Genomic DNA, 24,377 nt, shown 5'->3' with positions numbered 1-24,377 from the left:
AATGTCTTGCCTAAAGAATATTCATTTGCACAATTACGTTGGGTTACACGGCATGCTTTCCAGTTTCAGTCCTCATGCAAACCAAGTCCCAGGTGGTAAACTGAGGATGTGAAACACACATCAGCTCTTTCACACCTTCAGCAAGCTGGGTGGTACTTGAACACTTTCCTGGGGCCTGGGTTCATGGCAAACACTGATATACTCTCTCCCTGTTCCAGCCTTCCCTGCCCCTTCTTCTCTTCCCTTGAGACCTCCCACAGAAGAGTGAACACGATGTGTCTCATGGAAGGAGTCAGATGGGGACTCCTAGGGGGATGGAGGTTCCCTGATGCTTATTTGACCAAGCAAAGGGCAGGTCGAGCTGCATCCGTTGATAAACCTGCCCTACATCTTCCCTTCAGACCTCTCCCGACCCTTTCCCTGGCCCTGATATTCCTCAGATGACGCCGTCTCTGTCCTACCCCGAATCCAGAGGGCACAAGGAACAAGTCCTTCATCTTCCTTTCCTCCTGTTTCTCCACTAGTCCTTTTCTCTTTGGTGTGCTTGTGAGGGGAGAGATGGGGGCGCACATTTGTGGTCAGAGAGCAACGTTGGATGTGGTTTGAGCAACGTTGGAAGCAGTTCCTCAGGTGGTTTCCGTTCTTTTTAAGCTTTTATTATTTTTTGGCCTGGGCTTTCTCACTGACTTGGAACTCTCCTAAGAGGCCAGGCCGGCTGACAAGCAAGTGCCAGAGATCCACCTGTCTTCGTTTTTTTTTTTTTTTCTCATTACTGGGATTGAAGGCTGAGACCATCATACCTGGTTTTCTTCCCCATGTGGGTCCTAGGGACTGAACATTGGCTCTCATGTTCCCAAAGCAAGCACGTTAACGCCTGAGATAACCCCAGTCCCTTTATGTGACTCTTAACTACCCCCCATCTCTACAGCACACATCATTTTAGCAAGTAACATCTTCATCTGGGCTTTTGATTCTGTCCTCCCCTTCCCCTTGGAACCTGTCCCTGGAGATCACTCCTCTTGCTCTCCGTTCCAACCCGGAAGCACTCCCTGCCTCCTTGCTGTCCGAGAAGCCTGCTTTGTCTGGTCCATACTACCTTTGCATTTTAACTGCGTTGTGTGATTTTTTTTTGTACACATTCACACCCTCTACCCATCTCTTGCCCTTCTTGTCTTCACATTTCCCAACGAATTCCAGTCTGCCTTCCCTAGCATCCTATTGAGGGAGTTCTCTGAAGAGCTACCCACTAAGCAGTTACGGCCTTTTCTATCATACTTTACCTAGGAAACCTTTGGGGCATCTTTTCCTGTCTTCTAACCCTGGTCTTCCCACTCCTCGCCATCTCCTGCCCTTACAGCTGTTCTCTTGGCTTCCCAAACCCAGGAAAATCTGAGTCACTCCTCTCTGCTCCCCTGGCTGCTGCTTTATTCCCATTCCTCTCTATGGCCACTTTCAAACAGATCAAGGGCCTTGCCTGGCCCCCCTCCCCATTGTTCTTTCTGCCTAATAAATGACAAACATGCTCTTGACCCCAGCTATTCCTTCTCTATTCTTTCTGACAAGGATAATTTATTTTCAAAGTATTGAATACCACACACCCACCCCCCAGCCCTCAAGGTCAAGGGCCCATCTTTAAACACGTGCCTTCAGTGTTCTTGACTACTCCAGACTTAATCAGGTCAGCTCAAGTCCTGCCTCTGCCTCAGCTCTGACCCTAATGCCCCCCCCCCCGTTATTTCGCTGACACCCAGAAGCCGGTCAACCAGGGCCGAAACCCAGGACAAACCTGTACATTCCCCACATTTGGTCCCTACAAACATCTAAACCCTGAATATTTGTCTGCCAAGTGTTTGCATCTTGTTCTTGCCACACATTCTAGTTTCCTTCGTGTGGCTCTGATGATCACCATGACTGAAAGCAATGCAGGGAGGAAAGTATCTACTTCAGCTTACACTTCCAGGCCACGGCCCGTCGTCACAGGGAAAGTCGGGGCAGAAACCCGAGCAAGAGCTAAAGCAGAACGCTGCCTCCTGGCACATGGTCAGCTAGCCTCCTTATATGGCCCAAGCCCACCTGACTAGATATGGTGCTGCCCACAGTGGGCATGGCCCCGCCACACCCATCACCAGCCAAGACTAGATATGGTGCTGCCCAAAGGTGGGCATGGCCCCGCCACACCCATCACCAGCCAAGACAATCTCTCACAGATGTGCGCACAGGCTAGTGCCATCAAGTCAATTCTCCAACCGGGGCCCCTTCTTCCCGGGTGACTGTAGGCTGTGTCACGTCGACAATCGACACGAACCAGGATGCCATGATTTTTTTTTTTTTTTGTATTCCTCTCTCTGGTCTCTACTGCACTTAACCACATATTAAGGGATACTAAGGCTATCTTTTGACACAGCAATCATCTCTACTAATGATACAATTACAGAGCTGAAATATGGTCTTCTAAATCTAGTAAAAATCTGCCCGTCCTGGCTTCCAATTGCATTTTACAACCCAATTTCCCATAGTCCCTAGCATTGCCGTCACACCCTCCCTTGTCAAGTTCCTGTATTTCCTGGACTTTAAGATGGTCCTTCTGCTGTCAACGCTCACTGTCCATCTCCACCTGGACAGGTTCCTAGGCCTTTAAAAGTGAAGACAAACACTTCCTTTTCTTGCAAAGCCCATCCTGATCCTCACAGCTGGCCATTTTCTCCCCATCCTGTGCACCCAGCTGTCACTTTGGTAACCTTATTCTGCATTTTATAACATACGGATAGAGGCATCTGTTTTCTCCCCTCCCCCCACCCCACCCCAGATTAGAAAGTTCTGGAAACAAACATGTTTTTCTCTCCTGCACCCACTTCCTCCAGTGCCCTCAGCTGATGCACAATGCATGTGGACGATAGGACAGCCGTCAGTCACAGTGGCGGATGAGAGTTGAGTACAGCCTTGAGCTGACAGTAGACTCGTGAGATTCTTGAGCTGACAGTAGACTCATGAGATTTTTGAGCTGACAGTAGACTCATGAGATTCTGGTCCGATCGATTACAGCCGTCGGTCACAATGGCGGCTGAGAGTCACGTTCAGCCTTGAGTTGATACCAGACTCTGGTCCAATTGCATCAGGCTCTCTGGGCTTACTAATTATACACAGAAGATGCAAATAAAAGGATGATGAGGCCCTAAGTGAAATAAAAACATGTATGAAACCTACTGCTTAGCTTAGCACCTAGGATGTGGTATTGTCATGGATACGTATCATAAAAGCTTGTTTTGAGCCAGAGTCTCAGTAGCCCGGGCTGACCTTCTCCAGATAGCCAAGGATAACCCTGACTGTCTGACCCTGCTTCTGCTTCCAGAATCCTGGGAATGTATAGATGCACACTACTGCAGTGCCTGATTTCACGTAGCGCCGGGCAGAGAAACGGGAACTTCATGCGCGTGCGGCAAACACCCTGTCCGTGGAGCTTTTGTTCTGTGCCTTTTTAATTTTCCCAGTTCTTATCGGGAGACTGAGATTTATGTCAAGATAACTGATAGAGGGTAAAAGGCATCAAGAACAAAGCGGTGGTGGCGCACACCTTTAATCCCAGCATTCGGGAGGCAGAGGCAGGGGGATCTCTGTGAGTTGGAGGCCGGGCTGGTCTACAGAGTGAGTTCCAGGATGGATTCCAAAGCTACAGGGAGAAACCCTGTCTCCAGAAACAAAACAAAACAAGCAAAAACTGAAGAGTGAAACTCAATGGAAATGCTGGAATGAACAGAGATCCGGCTAGACAGGACTCACCATTCTCAATAGCATTCTCAATCAGGAGGGGGCGTTCACGGGATGCAGAAGGTAAATTTCAGTGGTGATTGAAAAACTAACAACAACAACAGCAACAAAAAACATCAGGAAGCTAGCATTTTCATAAACTGCCTCAAAAATCTTGTAAGTTGCTGCTTAGTTTTATTTTATTTGTTATGTCTGGGGCTTTGAGGACAGGGTACCATGTAGCCCAGGCTGGCCTGGGTCTACGGAGCTGAGGATGGCCTTGAACCCTTGATCCTCCTGACCCCATATCATAAATGCTGGGTTACAGGCGTGAGACACTCTGCCTGGCTCCTTATGCTATCTCTGTAAATGATTTCCCTTCTGGGCCACAGGTATTACCATCCTAATGAATATGCATGGCATTAGCGCTTGCAGCTCAATTCTGGGAATTTACATTGAGGGAACAAGCAAAGTCATCACCGTGATCATCACCAAGCACAGATGCACACGCTGATGCTGTGCTAATGGAGGGAAACTGCTTAAATTGCCAGCGGGATGCATCGAGGCAATAGACCCTACCGCTTCTGTAGGAAGAGGCCCTCCTGATGCCCCGTCTGGGACTCTAAGCATGTGCTGCCACACCCAGTATGTGGTAATAGGGTGGAATCCTGGCATCCACTCCCGGCAAGCATTGTCCCAACTGAGCCAGATCCCAGCACCTTACACTTTGAACCCACAGTTACTTTTGATAAGTGATCAATAATGCCGGCTACTCATATCTGTATTCATTTTCCTTTTGTTCTCGTCCTGCCTAAAAATAAATGTAACATGCTCTTGGCTCAACTCCAAGGGGATCTCAACTATATCTGTCCCCCTCAACCTCCCCAACTGTCAAGCATTCTTTCCGTGGGTTGTGGATAAAACAAATTCAGGAAAGCAAAACCAGCTAGAGGAAATTGAGACAAAACGCATGTCAAGAAGCACTCTGAGACCAAAGTCTCGCTGCAGAAAGGCAGTGAGTCCCGTATCCAGGCCGGGGTCCCAAGAATGTTGGAAACAACCCACTGTTCTGAACGGCTCCATCATAGCACAGCTGGCACTCATCGTGACGATGGAAGAAACCCCTGGATTAACGTCACAAGCATGTCCAGAAATGGGAAATCCTTGGAGATTTTACTGAGATCACGAGACAGTGGGACAGGAAATCACCCCATTTACAATGCATACATTGATTTGGGGTTATCAAGCCAAACTAATTATTAAAACTTGAGTCAAAAGTAAGAATGCAAGAGTCACTGGGATTGCATAAGTACAAGCAACGCAGACACACGACACTTCAGGTGTGGCCAATGTTCAAACTACAAGCAGTTTGCACTCCAATGCACGGAAGTGAAACTGTGTTGCCACTGACCTAGGAAGTGATTGTGTTTTGTGCTACCTCGGTACTGAGGAACAATAGACAGCCGGGCTCTTGTTTTTAAACTCTGCAGAAATGGGAGCCTAACCCAGTGCAATAAAGTAGCTACGGGAACACAATCAGAATGACCCAGACCAAGGGCAATTCAGGCACTTTTCCACGAACCAGACCCCATGCGTCCTGCGCTGGGTGACGGTTAATGCGTAAGTGACATGGGGTGGGGGGAGGAGATACCCAGATGCCCCCACTGGCCACAATGCAGTTCTGACATGAGAACCGAGGCTCCCCTGGCACGGACGAGCATGTGCCACCTGTCAGACACAGACCTAATCACTGTTATGATTTAATTACTCTTATTATTAGCCAGCCTTCATGGGCGTGGTGGTCCTTTCTCAACACATAGCAAAAGCAAGATGACTAACTATTGGGTATGCAAGTCAAAACCTAACTGGAGAAAAGCAGACTCCAAATGTGTGTGTAGGTATGCGTGTGCATGTGTGTGTGTGTGTGTGTGTGTGCATGCAGGTGTGTGAATGCTAGAGGACATCCTCTTCACCTAGTTTTAAGACAGGGTTTCTCATGGGCAAGGAACTCAAGTTCTCAGGGCTGGCTGGATCACTACGGGTCTCCTGTCCCCATCTCTCCGACTCTGGTATTGTGAGGACACGCTGCCACACACCCAGCTTTTTAAAACATGACTTCTGGAGCTCAAACTCCAGTCCTCACACTCTAACAAAAGTGATTTACCAGGTAAGCTACCTCCTCAGCCCAGACACTTCTGATTGGACACCGTCACCCATCGCTGATGGCATGGGGTTGCCATGGTGATAAACTGACGAGTAACCCTCCTTTTCAAAATCCATCCCAGACATTGGTGTCTCCTATGGAGGTCAGGAAAAGGATGTGGCCGGCCAGGGTTCACAGTGGGCAGGTGGGCACCTGTGGTCCTCACACTTTTTCTCAAAAGCGTTGAGGGAGTGGATTCTCCACTCCCGCAAGAGCCTCGGGACAAAGAGCAGCAACTCAAGGCCAAGGAAGAGACAGCCACTGGGATCTCAGCCATGGGATTCTATGCAAGCATCTCCTTCTTCCTCCAGGGCATTAGAAAATGAGATGGGGGTACAGGGGCTGAACCCCCGAAAGATGGACTTTTAAGTGCTTTTTCCCCTGGAGGGCAGAGAGGAGGAGGAGGAAGAGCTGGTGAGTGTGTAGGGGGAGGGAGGAGGGGGCAGCCTCCAGGATCCATTTAATAAATGACTGCTTGTCCCTGGGTATCTGAGCGATGTTGGAAAACAAGAGGGAAGGCTAAAGAGCAAACCGAGCCCGCTGCCCCACCTGCGAGGGCAGGCGAGGCTCTCTCACGGGGGGGGGGTTGGAGGCTGTGGGGAAGCCGCATTGAAGAACCAAGCCAAGACCCTCAGGCTGATCATTCATTTCCACATCATCCCATTTCTCTGCCCCCTTTTCAGTCATAAAATACACATTTTAATTACACTGGAATTAATAGAGACCATTTCCACCGAGGAGAGATTAAACTACCCTTCCATTTTGTTCTTGTTCCAAACAGAACTAAAATAACTTTTCAAATTTCAAGAGGCCTTAAAAACGAGTGTGCTCAGGGCTCATCTTGAGGTTGGATTTTTTTTTTTTACACAAGGGGAAATGACCTGGGAAGGTCAAAAGCCTTCCTGGTGGGAGAACAGGTGTTAATGTTTTATTACATTTATTTATTTGTTTAGGTGCGTGTGTGACACAGATCAAGGTCAGAGGGAGATTTGTCGTGGCCAGTTTTCTCCTTCTACAGTGTGGGGCTCCAGGGATTGAACTCAAGCTTGGAGACAAGCATCTTTGCAAGGAGAGCCATCCATCTTGCTGGGCTCAAAGCCTGCATTAAAAACAAACAAACAAAATAAACCCTACAACAACAACAATAAACCTGTAGCTATCCACATAAAGTCTAGTGCCAAGTAAATATCGAGGACTTGATTCTTAAATGAGTCTAAGAGAAAACAATCATGAGGTGTTTACAGTGATAGCCAAAGACAAATATGGGAAACTGAGGCTTTTTCACACACACACACACACACACACACACACACAATGGCACTTCCGACCTAAGTCATTCTTAGTACAGTTTTCACAAGGAATGTTCATGGCGCCCTACAGCTTCCTGGATACATGGCAAAAGCGGCTTGACCCTGGTGCTGATTTAGTCTTTCTTAGAGAGAGGAGACAACACAAAAAGCCCAAGATCAGATAGAAAATATGTGCAAACTCCATTACTGACACAGCTCAGCAGAGGGCGGGGGTGGGGGGGGGCTGTCTCTCGCTAAGTTACTGTGTTGTGTTGTTGATTAGGACAGGATGCATATGCCTGCATCTGCTGCACTTTCCATATTTAAAGGGTCCTGAGAGGGCACTGCATCCTGGGCTGGCTCTAGTGGCAGGCAGCTCACACCATTAGAGGCAGCACTTGGTAGCGGTGTCCGTCAGGGCAGCTGGCGTCATTACAGGATGAAATGGTCCCTAATTGGGCTATCGATTTTTCCCCCTTCTTTAATGGATTGCTCTCTCCCAATAAACTCTAAGTTGAGACTTTCCCATGCCACAGCCGTGCCGCCATGAATGCAGGTGAAATTGTTCGTTCTGAGTACATAGGACATTGTTTTGTGGGTCACTGAGCCATGAAACACCCAGCAGAATGGATCTGGACCACTGTGACTGCATTTAGTCCTCGGAACACTGTCATGATAGGGACATCCTAGTACGCCATTTGTGGTTGGACAGTAGGCGCTCATAAAGGCAAGGCGCATGTCCATATCAAACAACAAGATGCCAAGCCAGCATTTCCCTGAGGAATCTCAACCCCCATGTGTGGAAAGCAAGGGGCAAGAAAGGAAAAGAAAGAAAAAAAGCACAAACTGCGCAGTTGGTGAGGCAGGTAAAGGCTTTTCAGTCCTCACTCAAGGATGCTGCTAGGGCCTCAAAAGTCTCGTATGTTGTAGCCTTACCTCCTAGCAGGATGAGAATTAGAGATGGGAGATTTGCGAAGTGCTTAAGGTTATACTGGGTCGTGGAGATGGGGCCATCACGAAAGGATCCGTGATTTATGAAGAAAAGCAAGGGGCGAATAATCTGTCTGAAAGGGCTACAGAGAGCAGGGCAATCATGTAGAAGCCAAGGAGAATAGCCAGCAAACTCCAAGCACACTGGGGTCCCTGCTGGGCACTGGGAGCCCCCAGAACAGGGCGTGAGAAACACCTTTTCTCCAAGGCACCTAAGATCTTTGCCACCTAGTTGAGTCATTTCCTCGTCCGTGTTCAAGGGCACACCCCCACAGCCATGAGTAAAGATGAATTGTCAAGAAATTGAGTGATGTGTGTGAGCCGGGCAGAGCTCATAAAAGAGGAGAGAGAGAGAAGTATGAGTAGAAATTGCTAGAACTGACCCTAGGAGAGCCAGCCCATAGGCTTCACACTCCCATCTTTTCGAAGCCTTAGTGGCTGGGAGAGGAGGGGAGGTGGCAGCTTGGCTCTCGATTTGAGTGGAATTCCTGGTGCCTCGGTCAGCTTCAAATCCTATCCAGCGTAGCACAGAGAATACTCTGCGCCCACTCCTCACATGCTACACAGCCCAGGACACTTTTTGTCTTCAGACGAGTTGTGGAGAACACAGCCCTTTCCACGAGACCCCTACCTCATACCCTCCATGTTAACATCTTTTCCTATGGTGGTACACGTGTCACTCCTAACCCAAAAGTCACACCGTGACCAAGCCCCAGCATGTCAGGCTTCTCACTTGCTGATAAACTTCTCATGAGTCTAGACAGAGCTTTATCTGTCTATGCTGCTACAGAACAGCGCCGGTGCCCTGGAAGCGCCATGTGTGCCAACACGCTGCACTCTTCTCTCCAACCACAGGAGCACTTAGCAGCCTCCAGTCTCCACGGTCGCTCTGGTTTTGCCTCTTCTAGAATGTTGCAGAGCGAGAGCCAGACCCTCTGCCTCCTTCAGCATTGGTGTCTCTGCCCATTGGAGCCTCTTCATTCGTGGCTTCTCTTACCTTGACAGCTCAGTCCTTTTCGGGGTTGGATGCTCCCTGGCTGTGTGGATGCGCCGCCGCGGGCAGAGGATTTTTAGCACATTTTTTTTTTCGAGACAGGGTTTCTCTGTATTGTTTTGGAGGCTGTCCAGGAACTCGCTCTGTAGACCAGCCTGGCCTCGAACTCACAGAGATCTGCCTGCCTCTCCCTCCCGAGTGCTGGGATTAAAGGTGTGCACCACCAACGCCCGGCCTTTAGCACATTTGGGTAACTGCTGCAGCAGGCATCACTGTTACCGGATCCCGCGCTACATTCGTTTGGCTTTCTAAGAAGCAGCCTGATTTGCGCCATGGTTTCCTGATGCCCATTGTCCCTTGGGTCTCCATCTTCAGTGCAGGGGTTCGTGGGATCCACACTGGTCTGGTTTCTCCCACAGAGAAAACGCTGTGGGGCGCGAGGAGGGGCTGGAAGGGAAGGATGGAACCTGGGTGAGAGCTGGGTGCTCTTCGGGACTCCCAAGCAGCCAGTGGAGGGCGAGGCTACCTAGAACCCTCACCTCAGATTGGATGCTGTGGGCTGCATGGCAGGCCAGACTCTTCCAGGAGCATTCCCAGGATTCAAGAAGGGCCCAGCTGCTCACGAGGCAGAACACTCACCTTCACGCCCTGAGTGACATTAGTTTACCCAGTGGCTCTGAACTCGGGTCTGTGATCATGGACCTTGCCATTCAGGGTCAACGTCCAAACCCTAGTCTGCAAGCAAAGCTACAGCTTGATAACGATCTACGCAGTCTAGAGCTGAAGTCACAGGTTCACGTCGCCCATGGGAGACGAAGGCCAAGACAATACCCCAGCTTTGGGGCTCTCCTCTCAGAATCTGAGAAACTCCGCCGCCTCCTACCTCCTCCGTGGGTGGATGAACTTGAACGGGGATTACAATGACAACCATGCAAGCAAGGCAAAGCCCAGATTATTTTCCCATCACTACCAGGCCAGGCTAACTCTGTCCAATACAAACTGCCAATGCATCCTCTTTATTCTGCTCCCAGGAATCCACAAATCCCTCCTTTTTTTTTTTTTTTTTGGTTTTTTGAGACAGGGTTTCTCTGTATTGTTTTGGAGGCTGTCCTGGAACTCACTTTGTAGACCAGGCTGGTCTCGAACTCACAGAGATCTGCCTGCCTCTGCCTCCCAAGTGCTGGGATTAAAGGCGTGCGCCACCAACGCCCGGCCCACAAATCCCTCCTTGAAACCCCGGCAGCAAAGACTCCAAGAAATCCCACCAGGCACACGCCCGTGTGGAAACACGGCTGAACAAGTCAAGCCTCATTCCGTGGAGTCAGACCACACTGAGCTTTGCAGGCGTTGCCACAGACAAACCTAGAAATGGCACATGTGTACAGAGAACACGTGACGGGAGCACGTGAGGGCTCTGAAGCAGGGTCCTCAAAGGCACACTGGAAATGGCAGACTTTTGAGACTGGTCATCTGAGCTCGTACGTCTCTTATGAATGAGTTCCTCCGCCCTGATGGCTTGTCAACATGCCATCAGGTTTGGACGGGGGCTCCTGGGACCTCATCTTCCCTAGATACAGGCAGCTAATGGTGGCTGGCATCGCCGCCATTAGTGTGTGGTATTGCCAGTAGCAGACTGCCTCGGCCAAGTAAATGATATCCCTACCCACGCTCAAGCCCCCCTACTAAATAAAAGAGAAGTGGGCATGAAGAGACGTGTGGGGAGGAAAGGGATTTGGTGACAGTAGTAGAGGGTAAGAGACGATAATGGGGGAGGGGAGGGGGGAGCATGAACGTGGTCCAAGTATTTTGTGTATGAAATTATGAAAGAATAAATTTATTTAGAAACTAGGAAGCTAGATTTTCTCTTCCTTGTTTCATAGACGGCCATAAAAGCCCTTTGTGCTGGAACTCAAAATAGGCTTCCATACTTTCCTACTTGGAATGATTCTTGGGAATTCTGGGGCCTCTCTATGGAGCTCTGGCTCCCGAGTGCTTGAGCACACCTTTAGAAATTCTCGGGAACTGCAAGTCACGCTTCCTGGCCTTCGTGGGCCACGGCAGGCCTCGGCTTCTCTGGTGGCATGCCACCATCTAATCACTGGACTCAGAAAGCGGGCAGGCAGTGGAGACCGACCCATTGCCTCCTCTGCTCCTGCCTGACTGGGAGTGTGGGGCTCGGCCTAGCACTGTAGGGTCCAGCTGTGCCTCTGGACCCCATCACAAAGCGGGAGGGCACGGAAGAATGCGTCCAAGACTGGGCTTTTAACGTGGGCCCAGAGGAAGAAAAGCCCAGACTCCATGGCCAGCTGCTCCTGGCTCTGGAGGCCTGGCATTGGAGCTGAGGGGGCTGCCATGTGTATTGCCAGCCCATGCCCCGGCTGCACCCTTGGGCCTTGGTCGACTACAGTGCGTCCCCAGCCTGCAAGCCAGAGGCTGTTTCCCATCCCAGAGCCCTGCAGCTGGCACAGAGATGCAGCTGTGCACATGGTTACGGCTAGCACAGAGATGTAGCTGTGCACGTGGCTACGGCTGTCCTCTGATTTCATCAAACCTTACTGAATGACAGTCTAATCTCAAAGCTAAAAGATCACAATAAGCAGGCCAAGGGTGGTGACAAGTGCTTGTCATCCCAGCATGGGAGTGTGGAGGAAGGGGGTCAGAAGTTCAAGGCCATCCTTCACTATATGACAAGGCCAGCCTGGGCTAGATAAGACCACATCTCAAATATTTTAAAAAGACTGCAATAGCGTATCTACCTAATGTAGTAACATTCAATGTCCTATGGGCAAAGCCCCTTTGTGCTCATGTGCAATGAGGTTTGAAGTCCTCAGCGTCACCCAGCCACCAACCAAGACAAGTGTGGGGAAAACGGCCTCTGAGCCGATCACGTTCAGTCCATTTTTCATCTTTCTTCCTAAACAATACAAGAGAACAGCACTGACATTGTGCCATGGTTGTTAATACTCTAGAGATGACTAAGGTACAAGCAGGAGAGACAGCTCCGTGGGTAAAAGTGCCTCATGCGAACCTGGTGACCAGAGTTCACTCCCTGGGCTCCACAGCTGTCCTCCGATCTCTACACACATACTGTGGCGTGAGCACACATACATGTACTACACACACACACACACACACACATATACTGCATACACACACACTGTGGCGTGAGCACACATGCATGTACTACACACACACACACAAACACATATACTGCATACACACACTGTGGCATGAGCACACATGCATGTACTATACACACATACATGCATTGCATACACACACAGTGGCAAGAACACATATGCATGTTGTACTTCATGCACACACACACACTGTGGCATGAGCACACATACATGTACTACACACACATACATGTACTGCACACACACATACACATACTGTGGCATGAGCACACATGCATGTACTGCACACACACACATACACACACTGTGGCATGAGCACACATGCATGTACTACACACATACATGTATTGCACACACAGTGGGAAGAACACATATGCATGTTGTACTTCATACACACACACACACTGTGGTATGAGCACACATACATGTACTGCATACACACATACACACTGCGGCATGAATACACACACATGCACTTCATACACACACACACAGTGGCAAGAACACATATGCATGTACTTCATGTACACACACACACACTGTGGCATATACTTCCCATGCACACACATTTTTGAGGCTGAAATAAGGAAGAGGGGGCCCCTGCACAGGATCAAGCACAGCCATTTGAGTATCCCAGTGTGGCTTGGAACCAGTTCCCTGAAAGCACTGTGCAACTGATATGTTAGCAAATCGCAGCCCATTATCACAGCCTGTGACGTGCAGCTCATGGAGACGCTGGCTTCGGACATAAGACTCTTTTTCCCAACTGGGGGGCGTATTAGGTATCGCTGTAAGATTTTAATATTTTATTTTCATTTCCCATGCATGCCTGTTTTGCCTGCCTGTATGTCTTGTGCACCACAAGCTTGCAGGGATTGAAGAGACCAACGAGGGCATCAGATTTCCTGGAAATGGAGCTACAGATGGCTGAGAGCCACCAGGTAGGTGCTGGGAATTGAGCACAGGTCCTCTGGAAGGCCAGGCCACTTATTTTCTCCTAAATACTGTTGTTCTGGTCCTATTCCTTTGTTGACTGGATCTCACATGTATAGTGATGAACAAAAGACCCATGAACAAAAGACCACCTAACTACTGAGCTACCTCCCTGAATCCCATATATGATTTTTATATTAAAAAATATGTTAGTAAAACACTGACATGGTTATGTGAAATACACACACACACACACATATATGTAGCACACACTTACAATGTACTCATTGTCATATTTCAATTAGGCACAAAGTATAGGAACTAAAAAAATAAGTCACTATATGCTTAATATTATCAGCTAAGAAGGATCTAGAGTCACCCTGGACACAGTTTCTGGGCATGTCTGTCAGGAATTATCTAAATCGGGTTAACCCTTGGCTATGTCTCCGAGGGATTACGTTGATTGATCTTAATTAGGTTCTTGGATTTGGGCTGACACCCCCTCCCCAGAAGTGGGCGGCGGCACCACTCCCTGGACTTGGGTCCAGAACTACGTTAAAGAGAGTCCACGAGCCAGCAGCAACATCTACGTCTCTGCTTCCCAGAATCACGCGAGTGACCTTCTGGCTCAGGCTCCTGCTGCCTTGACTTCTCCACCAGGACTGTACCCTTGAACTGTGGGCCAAAGCAAAAATCCCTTCCTTAAGCTGCTTTTATCACTAAGTCATAAGCCATAACTAATTCAACCACTCTAAGCAAAGTCAGGACGAGAAGTTCGGCACAAGGGCTTTCAAAATCAACGGGAGTGCGCGCAAATCCAGCTGGGTCGCCGGGCACATGGGCATCTCCGCCATGGCGCTGGCACTGAACGCTTTGTCCTCGTGTCTAACATGCACGGTGCACGCTCAGGGTTGCTTCCCCTCGGTTAGATCCGGTGTCCGACACATCCACCACCAGCTGAAGCGTTGGAATTTCTTTACAGACCACAGTAAAGGCTTCACCTTCGGTGGCTTGTTTCACCTGCCGGCCTTGGCGAAGCAAGTGTCGCCAAGTAGCAGTCTGGGTCCCATGCAAGACCAACGCTGCAGACTCTGGCTTGCCCGAATGCTGGCCTGGGCCCAGCTGAAGCTGGGATTCCAAACAGCGCATCTCATTTCCATGTATGCTCATCGATGACAGATGGCTCGTCACTGGGCCTCCAAAGGAAGAGAGTAATACAGGCTAGAGCGGAGAAGCTACTGTGTGCATGCGTGTAGGAGCCCGTAGGAGCTCGTTGATTGACACTCATGTGTGCACACACGTGCCTGAGCCTGGAGGCTGGAGAAGACCTTCACTGACATTCCTTAAGGGCCACTCACCTCCTTAGTGGGAGACCAGGCCTCTCGCGGGCCAGGAACTTACCAATTTGCTTAGACTACGCTAGTCACAAGCCCCAGGGACCCACTTGTCTCTGCTGTTCCCAGGGCTGGGGTTCCGAGTGCACATTGCCAGGCCTGGCATTTTAAACATGTGTTCTGGGGGTTGAATTCGGTCCCTCGTGCTTGCAACACAAACGCATTCTTAAATGGGCTAACTCCACAGGATGGAGAGTTTGGAAACTGCCAGTGACATGTTCCATTAGATTTGGTTAAAATCCATACATTCCTAAGTGGGCTAACTCCACAGGATGGAGAATTCCCAGATTGCTGGTCCCTTGTCCCACTAGATTTGGTTAAAATCCATAAACCAGAGTTCAATCCCAGTCTGAGCTCTCTTCGTTGTGTGGATAGGTTCAAGGAGGTCTCACTCCTAGACAGTCTCCTCTGTGACCCACATTTGTTATTGATTAATTTGTCAACCCAAGATGTCCCCAGGGATGGGGTTTACTGGAAACACCTTTAATTCTTTTGTTTGAATGTTTCAGCCCTGCTGCTATTCATGGAAACTGCTGAGCCTTTCATTCCTGTCTGTCTTGCCAACAAAGTAAAATATGTTTTAGTGTTTGGAAACAAGAGAGGGACAATGTGTTTTAAATGTAACATACACACACACCACATGTGTGCACATGGGCACACACACACACACACACACACAATTCTCAGCCATCCCCTGAAACCAGAGACTGAGAATTTAGACTTACCCTCTGACCTCCTAAATTATCAGAGGTGAAACCCCTTTTTCAATATGATATACAGCTTTTGGGGTGTCCCTAGCCCATCTTTAGTCTGAAAAGTGTCAGTTTTAGGACATGCAAAATTCTTCCCAGGGCAAATCCTCCCCACATCACATTTTTAGGGAGGTGTTTGCAAGCATTTAATGGTAAGGGTGAAGGAGGTCTCACCAAGGTTCGCAAGAAGCCCCTCTGATGGGAAACACGGAGTTTACTGCTCGCGGGCTCTGCCCACCACCCCGTCGCCGAGGCTTACTTTAACCCCCACCGCGCTGAGCAGAGAAAGCTGATTTCACTCCCACAACCACATGACCAAATGATCATACCAGCAGCAACAATCCTTAAGAATCCATGACTTTCAACTTACAAATCTTCAATAATTTGGATTTCCAGGGGCGGGGGGGGGTATAAATATGAATTGGGAGGTAATTGCAAAGTGTCTTGTGGAAAGCCTGAGCAGTTACTGGGAGAGACCAGACCATGTGCCCATCACTTAAAGAGGCATTAACCATGTGCATACGGGCCCAGTTTCTCACAGACTTCCTTACAGGAAGTAAAACCTTACAGCAGAGGCCAATGATTGTGGCTTAGTGGGTAGAGTGCTCACCTAACAAGCATGAAGCCCTGGGTTCGATCCCCGGCATCACATGAAATAGTGCAGGCCTGTGATGAGGAACATAAGCTCAAGGCTAGCCTCAGCTACAGATCAAGTTGGAGGCTAGCCTGTTTCAAAAGGGGGGGAAAGGCTGCAAAAAGATATTACTCTTAGCACGGGATACAAATTCTTACATGAAGCGTGGAAAGTGAAGCGTGCTGGACAATTGTTTCTGAGTTATGCATTTCACTTTGTTTTCTAAACACCAGCCCTTACCCAAAGCTCAGAGACTGTGTACTAGCTTAGGAAACAATAGCAATGCTTCTAGAACTAAAGCCAGTGGGAAAGCAAGCGTTCATCAATGCTATCCTTTCTCTGTTTCAGAGTCTTTCATAAATAAGGTAGCATTTTTATTATTAGGGAGTTTATAAGATATTTGGGTATGTAAAGAAACATAATGGAGTCCCAAAGAGAAACATGTTTACACATATGGGTGTTTGCCTGCACATGCATGTACGTGTATTACATGTATGTCTGATACCCTCAGAGGCCACAAGAGGGAATCGGATCCCCTGGGACAGAGTTAGAGACGGCTCTGAGCCTCTGTGTGGATGCTGAGGATGGAACCCAGGACCTCTGCGAGAGGTCCTTTAACCGCTGAGCATCTCTTCAGGCTCCCCAAAGAAAAACTTAAAGGGGAATTCTGCGTCCTCATGCCTGCTGCACTCAACTAAGACTGACACTGATCTAGCGTTGGGAACTGGAGGGGTGGCTTGGAGGTTAGGAGCTGCTCTCACGGAGGACATGGGCTTGGTTCTCAGCACCCATGTAGTGGCCTACAACCACCTATAACTCCAGTGACAGGGGCTCTGTTGTCTTCTTCTGGCTTCCAAGGGCAACTGTAGACATGTATCATATATTCAAACACATAAACACCTAAATTTTAAAAAAATGCTTAACTCTAACCTGAGTATATGCGTGTGAACTCTGGGTGTATGAGTGTGAACTCTGGGTGTATGCGTGTGAACTCTGAGTGTATGAGTGTGAACTCTGGGTGTATGCGTGTGAACTCTGAGTGTATGAGTGTGAATTCTGAGTGTATGTGTGTGAACTCTGAGTGTATGAGTGTGAACTCTGAGTGTATGAGTGTGAACTCTGAGTGTATGAGTGTGGACTCTGAGTGTATGAGTGTGAATTCTGAGTGTGTGAATGAAGCCAGACTCCACGGTGTGCACTGTGAAATTTGGAGGAGGGGCTAACCTGCTCTAATGACACAGGTAGAGCCCTTAGAAATTCATTGACGCCAACTGGACTGCTCTGTTGAGCACCTCTCCACCTGGAACACAGACTGTAAATATGGGAGCCACAAGGAAATGGAAAGGCCACTGTGTTAAGCTGGGGCCATGGCATTGCATACCTGTGGCCACAGAACACACTCGGCAGAGTTGAAGTGAGTGGTGCCCCCTGGATCAAAACCTGTCTGTCCTTATTTCCTAATCGTTTCATGTCAGACACATTGCTAGCACAGACCACACAGTCACATACTGCCATCACCGGTCATGTGCAAGCAAGCTCGCTGCTCCCAATGTCACCTCAGTACACAAGAAAATGCAACGAAAGAAAGGAATTAATTCACCAGGTTAAAAAAAAAAAACAAGTCAAAGGAAGTCACATTCCTAACCTCCCGCGACCCAAGACTTTTTTTATAATATGCATCCAAGTACCCATGAGTTCAGACCCTCCAGGAGATCAAAAGATGCTGGGCTCCGTACAACATGGCATCTGGCAGCCCTGCTCCAGGGCACAGGGATTCAGCCACCATGCGGCTGCCAGGTCAACCTTGAGTCCTTGCAGGAAGCTCAGCCCCAGGGAACCCAGGAAGCAAGACTCCAGGGAATGGAGGTACATGCTCCGAATGTCAAAGACGCCATGTGACTCATCTACCAGGCATTCTGCACTGGGCTTATGGAACCCAAGGGAGTTCCAGTCAGAGGAGTGGCGACAATGCCCAGGAGACCCCACTGCCTTGAGCACTGCAGACAAAGCAGCGGCCACTGGAGCTTGTTTTGGGGTACAGAGCAGGAGAGAGTCCGTGACCCACAAGAAGTGTGGCCCAACATGCCTCTCCCCACCTTCCCTGAGACACATGAAGGGTAGACACAGCCCTCTGAGAATCCAGTAGTTACAGACAAAGGGTGTGGACTGTCCTGGCCTCAGTGTGCGGCACGCAGATCAGTCTTCCTTTAGGGCAGTGGTTCCCAACCTTCCTCATGCTTCTGCGTCCCTCTGATACAGTTCCTCAGGCCGTGGTGACCCCAGCCAAAAAACTAATTTCATTGCTACTTAATACCTCTAATTTATTAAGTTATGAATCACAATATAAATATCTGTGTTTTCCCATGGTCTTAAGCAACCCCTGTAAAAGGGTCGTTCAACCCTAAGAGGGGTCCCGACCCTCAGATTGAGAACCACCAGTTTAAGAGACTATGTTACTCAGGGAAAGTTTATACCCCTTGCTGCTTTTGCTCTTACCCAACACATGCATTTTGCAAATACTTGGTTCCTCCTCTTGACTCAGGACAGAAAACTTGAGGCAGGCAGGCAGGCAAGTTTGAAAGTCTACACTCCCCATTGTCTGAAAGCAGCAGCAATAAAACTGTCCGTGACATGCCAGACTTTTCAGAAACCCTTTTCACAATAAGCTTGCATCATTTACACAGCTTTTGAGGGTTTTTTCTCTCCTCTGTGCTGTTTTCGTGACAGCTTCTCCCATCACTGGAAGACTGAGGTTGTTGTTTTTACAGCTGTTTGTAGGGTACGTGTAGTTTGTGTGACTCTAAGTGACGCACCCTGCTCAGTTTTGGCCAATAATCTCTTTCTTGTTTTACGACAAGGAAAGCAGTGTCTGTGATCACCCAAGTCACCCGTGAACACGGGAGGGGCCAGCTCCCAGGACAGGGGCAGTTACAAAGGTGGACCTGCGAAGCTTCTTTGCCATTGAACTACAGCAGCCCACTAGACGGCTGGAGGAGCCAGGGTGTGGTAAAGCTACAGCGGTCTTCATGTGCCATGAATACAAAGTCTCATGCAGCCCAGGCTGGCCTTGAACTCACTGTACAGCTGAGGATCACCCTGAGCCTCTGATTCTGTGGCCTCCACCCCAAGCGCTGTGATTACAGGCTTATACCACCATATCTGGTTGACCCAGAGAACCCAGCTATTCAAGTATGCCACTGAGATATGTCCCTAACCCAAGAAGTTCTTCTGAATGTACAGAAATTGTAGAAATGGCCAGCAGGAAGAAATAAACTTGGAAAGTGGTAGTCATACATAATTAAAATTATTTAACTTCCCATTGTATCTTTCTGCACAATTTTTAGTGATATTTGAATCCTGAAACACATACAGTCCTGTCTCCCGCCTTTCTATTTGGCTTTGTGACAAGTGTTTTTGAATGTGAGACCAGCACTTCTTACAAACTGCATTATAGCGACTGTAGAATAGCCCATCCCCTGGTTACACCAGAGTTTTGCCATCGCATTGCCATCACTGGGCAGCTTCCTAAATATAAAAACCTCAGTAATGAGCTCCTGTATGAAAAAAACTGGTTTCCTGTGACTTCCCAAGAATGGACCTCACCGGCGGAGTTCCTGGCAAGGTGTATGCCTTGGTGCAGGGCCCTGGGTAGGCAGTGTCCCCTAAAACTTCAAGTGGATGAAAACTTGAGTCAAAAATACAGGTGTGTGTGTGTGTGTGTGTGTGTGTGTGTGTGTGAGTGAGTGTGTGTGTGTGTGTGTGTGTGTAGAAGAGTGTGCTTTTCACAGTGTGACTGGGGAGGTCAGAGGATAGCTTACAGATGTTAGTTCTCTCTTTCCAGCTTGGGGGGCCTGGGGATCAAACTCACATACTCAGGACATCAGACTCGGCCACAGGTGCCTTTAACACGCTGGTCCATCTCCATATCTTGTGCTCCCTCCTTCTTTTGACTCATATTAATCTACCTGCCGGCCTTCCCTATATACATCAGTCTACCTATCCGCCTGTCTGTCTGTCTGTCTGTCTACCTATCTTTCTACACTGCATCATCTATCTACTTACCAGCTCTAGACTTACATTCTGTACCTATTATTCTACACACCACGTCAGAGAGAAGGCACTTGTGTGTGTGTGTGTGTGTGTGTGTGTGTGTGTTTGAGACAGTGCCTTGAGTAGCTCCGCCTGGCCTTAACCTCACTATGCAGGAAAGGATGGCTTTGAACTTGCGGTTTGCCTGCCCCCCCCCACCTCCCAAGTGCTAGGATTACAGACATTTGCCACCCTCCTGGTTGACGCAGCTCAGCGAGCACGGACAGGTGTTCTCTTCTGACATCCAGCCACGATCTAGCGTGGGCGGACGCTTTGGGTGCCCAGGTAGCCAGTGACTTTTACGCCAGGTAGAGGTGGGAGCTGTGTCTGTAAGCGAGGGAAGTAGAAAGGGGTGTCGTTGTGGACGGGGTCATGTGTGAAGAAGGGACACTTGGACAGGGATCTGAATAAAGTGAGGCAATGTCTGAGGGCGACGCTAAGACCCAGGGAGCAGCCTGCGCAGAGGCTCTTGGCTCTGGGCACGCCATCTCATGACAAGACACAGGCGGTAAAACTCAATGGGGAGAGCCGGAGGGTCAGGGCCTTGGTGAGTTCTGTCCTGGCCTTGGCCCTGCCATTAGCCAGCTGCTTTAGGCGGGGCGGGGCAGTGGGGGGGGCGACACAGATCTCTTCTCTGCCTGTGATGGAGGTGGGCATGGCCCTCACCCGGGACAACAGAGGGGTCTCACCAGCTGGGGTTCCCTCTGTGCAGAACTGCTTTTGTTAGTGACTGTAGTTTCTCAGCCCACCCAGGCCTGCTTTGATTTTGTCTTCTAACCTGTGCAGAGGCCTTTTGCTTGGGGATGTGCCAGTAGAATTTCCCTGAAAACTCCACTCCCATGTGGCGATTCTGCATCGCCATGATCCCGCAGAGTGGGAATGTCAACGGACCAACAGAAAGTCAAAATTACCGTGAGTTATCCTTAAGGTACGTAATAGTCACTTATTCCCATCTTGATATCTGACATAATATTTTGACTAACACATAAACTCTTTAGAATTTATTAACTTACCAAAAAAAGAAAAGCCAGGTGGTGGCGGCATATGCCTTTAATCTCAGCACTGGGGAAGCAGAGAGAGGCAGATCTCTATTAATTCGAGGCCGGCCTGGTTTACAGAGTGAGCTCCAGGACAGCCAGAACTGTTGCACAGAATCCCCGTCTCAAAAAAGAAAAGCAAAACAAAAACAATCCACAGAGACTGCATCAACTTAGCAGGCCTCTATCTTCTACTAACCCCAAAGCTCAGAAACTCACACAAGCACCAGCAAACCAAGACCTATAGGAGACCTTGCTGCTCAAGGTCCCACCGGAGAATTTGGCAAATGCGTTCATTTACGACTTCCTTTGTTCTGTGACTAGTAAGACCTCTTGTGAACCCCTCTACAATGGAAGATCTGAGGGACCCTGAACCCCTGTTCCAGGCTGTGTCACTCACAGGTGGCTCCCAACAATCGCCTCTATGGAGAAGGGAGTTTTGTGTGGTGGGTTTCATGCAGAGACATGTCCTCAAGGGGCGCGGGATGCTTGCTGGGAGCTGCGGGTGAAATGCCCTCTCCTGTCAACACACTGGACCCACACGTGTTTCTACACACCCTCTGAAGAGCACAACGCAGGAGACTGTTTCCCAGAGAAACACTCAGAGAAAACTGGAGGCAGATAATTTACAGCCTCGTGTTAACAGTGAGTTGGGTGGATTCCCACAGTCATGTCCCCCAGATAAGAACTGCCTTGGAGAGTGGGCCCCACACAAATCTTAGATGTCACAACACAGGGATCAGGACCTCCTTCTCTTTGTCTCTGAAGAAAACTAAAGGCAGGCCCCTTTTAAGTGAATGCATGTAAGATACTAGATTATCTAACTTGGCTTTATCGATGAATTTTCGGAAATACTGTTGGATTTTACTCTATTTCCTTTTATCTCAATGAGGCTAAAACATAAAGGAAACTGGCAAGGTTCTCGCCAGAAGTCCTTCAGTCCTGTTGAGGATAGAGTGAAAATTCTAAATGAGAGCGAGCTCCCACCTGCTGTGGATCCGGAAGGTAGACAGAGGAGCAGATGGCCAATCTCCTGCTTCCTCTGGGCTACAATCGAGGAGGCCTGAAGTTATCTCTGCCCAAAACCTGGTTGTTGTGGCTGGCAGGAAGGAAGCAAGTTTTCCCAGGATTCCAGCAGGCAGGGACCCGAGGTCAAGACTGGGGGAGCAGGTGGATTGTCAGCCCAGCTCCCTAGCATCAGTGGGAAAGAGATTAAAGGATTAAAATTTGCAGGCCAAGCAATGGAGATCCAAACCCTCCCTCCCACCCCTCCGTGTAACTGAGAAGATAAAAGCTGTGTCCTTTCAAAGCTTCAGGTTAGAGATGCGAGTATTAGCCGATATGTAATCTTATATCTGGCACTCAGCTGGGAGCAGGGAAGCAAGGATAGCCAGTGGCAATCGGCATTTAGGGGGGAAAAATGATTAACCCTTGAAATACTGCATCTCAACATGAAGGGCCGTCGTCGCTCAAGAGATGGGTCCCGAGCAGGGAAGGATGATTGGAGACTCTGTCTGTTGTCACACCTGGAGGGAAGCTGGGTGCCAGTGGCATCTAGGTGGGGTAGATCCCACTGAATTCCTATAACACGGAGAGCTAGCCCAGTAGGAATACCGGGCCAGCCTAGGAGGTCCACAGTGCCTGGTTTGGGCTAGAGATGTAGCTGAGTTGGTACAGTGTTTGCCTTGAGCAGAAGCCCTCACTTTGATGAAAATAAAACCCTGTGTGAAGGAACACAATTGTAACCCCAGCACTTGGGAGGCCGAGACAAGAGGGTCTGAAGCTTAAAGTCATCCTTGGATCCAAAGTTTGAGGCCAGAGTGGACAACGCAAGACCCTGTGTCATTAAAAGGGGAGGGAGGGAGGCCGGGAGAGTCAGGGTTTTTGAGAATCCCAGGTGGAAGGAATCTACTCCGGCCTAAGTCCTCATTCATCCAATAGGGGGCGTGCTCCCTCATCACAGCCATTCCCAGGGACCCCCAACCTAACCCTCTAAGGGCATCCCCAGGGCTCCTTGCTGCTCAGCTCTCCTCCTGGACCACAGCACCTGGGAAAGTACACACCCGAGGATCCCCTGTCTCCCCACCCAGGCTAATTGATTGCCAGGAGAAACTGCCTTTGTGGTCTGAGAGAGAGGATTTGTGGCGCACGTGGAAGCCTAATTCGTAAACAAGTTGTTTAGCTGTCTCGGCTTCCCATCTGAACAGCTACATACTCAATCAAGACTGGGTGTTTGCAAAACAAGACCCTGCACTTACCACTTGGCTGGCGCTTTGGAAACAGACAGCTTGGCAGCATTGGCGCCAGGACAGCTTGGTGCTTGGTGTTAGTGACACCATCAGGGAGAACCCGGGACATGAAGCCTGGGGAGAGCTGTAGCTTCTGATTGCAGGAGGGCCTTCTTGCAAAGGGCCGCCAGTGGGATGGGGGGGCGCATGACAGGGGCACACTCAAGATCCACAGCAGCAGCAGGAGGCACAAGGCCAGTTGATGGCTCACAGCTCGGTGTTCCAGGTGGAGAAGCAGGAAGCCGGAAGCCAGAAGCCGGAAGCCGACAGTCCTCCATGTAGTCTGGCTGGGACTGCTTATGCAAAGATTATTGGTCTTTCTATTGCTTTAATCCGCTGAGAAGAGGAGCTAGCTACATTTCTGTGTTCTGTGTTGCTGACAGTGTTAGACCAGGACAAAACAGCATCTCTGTGCCTCTCCCTCCACAGAGCCTTGCGGACCCCTTTCTCCCTGACCGCCCCGCTAGGAGCCCCAGATCAACGCCAGAGAGGCTGGTTGTGAGCAAGACCCTCATAAGGACCACATATCACATATTTACTTTGTTCTGAACTCTGCCTTTGTCCCCTGGGGGGCGGACATTGACCCTTTTGAGAAGGAGTGGGCGAGCTACATCTCTGTGTGATCCGTTTCTACTGAAAAAGACACTTAAAGCAAAACTTGGGCTCACCAAAGCTTCACGTCTTCGTAAGCAGCTCCGCAGAAGCACTGGGAGGAAGGTTCACATTATCTGCTTGTGGGCTGCCCATTTAGTATCTGCGTATGCAACTCTGTATGGATTTATAAAACTGGCCGACTTAAAATGTGCTGTTTAACCTGCTGTCTGCCTACCACTTGAACGGTGCGCTTGATATAGTGACACAAATTGCTTGTGTCGCCTCCTTTATGGGTG

The 24,377-nt window shown here is 49.3% G+C and overlaps 1 long non-coding RNA gene across 1 annotated transcript; it reads right to left on the bottom strand.

The window, feature by feature from the left end:
• Positions 1–6,788: 6,788 nt before the first annotated feature.
• On the bottom strand, positions 6,789–24,111 carry LOC121141877. Its single transcript, XR_005878803.1, has 3 exons — positions 23,458–24,111; positions 22,187–22,390; positions 6,789–7,046 (listed from the first exon to the last, which is right to left on the bottom strand). It is a non-coding gene; the product is annotated as an uncharacterized LOC121141877 (long non-coding RNA).
• Between the last annotated feature and the right edge of the window lie 266 nt (positions 24,112–24,377).

Source organism: Mesocricetus auratus, unplaced genomic scaffold, assembly GCF_017639785.1.
Source record: "Mesocricetus auratus isolate SY011 unplaced genomic scaffold, BCM_Maur_2.0 Super-Scaffold_100008, whole genome shotgun sequence".
In the NCBI taxonomy this organism is placed as follows: domain Eukaryota; kingdom Metazoa; phylum Chordata; class Mammalia; order Rodentia; family Cricetidae; genus Mesocricetus; species Mesocricetus auratus.
Note: the sequence above shows the minus strand (reverse complement) of the source record. Positions and strands in the feature narration are given on the sequence as shown.